Source organism: Neodiprion fabricii, chromosome 3, assembly GCF_021155785.1.
Source record: "Neodiprion fabricii isolate iyNeoFabr1 chromosome 3, iyNeoFabr1.1, whole genome shotgun sequence".
Taxonomy (NCBI): domain Eukaryota; kingdom Metazoa; phylum Arthropoda; class Insecta; order Hymenoptera; family Diprionidae; genus Neodiprion; species Neodiprion fabricii.
Genome location: NC_060241.1, coordinates 5,872,185 through 5,872,595, shown reverse-complemented (window position 1 = coordinate 5,872,595; position 411 = coordinate 5,872,185).

Here is a 411-nt window from a genome sequence, read left to right as displayed (position 1 = left end):
GAAAGGTGGGTTGAATGAAAATCACCGTGAAATCGGTTTTTGATTGAACAAAAATATTTATTCCATTGATATACACGTACTGGCCTGCCACTCATAGTTTTCACCGCTTAATGTCTAACTATTTACAGATTATATTATTGAGAGGCTCTTGGATTAATTGGAGAAAAAAGTATTTAATAAAGATTCGTTGTGGAGAAGGTGAAAAAAATAAGAATATGGGGGAACGAAATAGTTGTAAAAAAAAATTGCAACGAAATATCAAAAAAGTCGGTTTCACCAAGCAAGTATAAAAAAATAATCTATTTACATATGTATATCCATCGATATATGTATATATATATATATATATATAAACTATCGGCCAAAAGTTTGAGTACACCAGTCAAAATCTCTTGCCGTACTAAAAGTTGC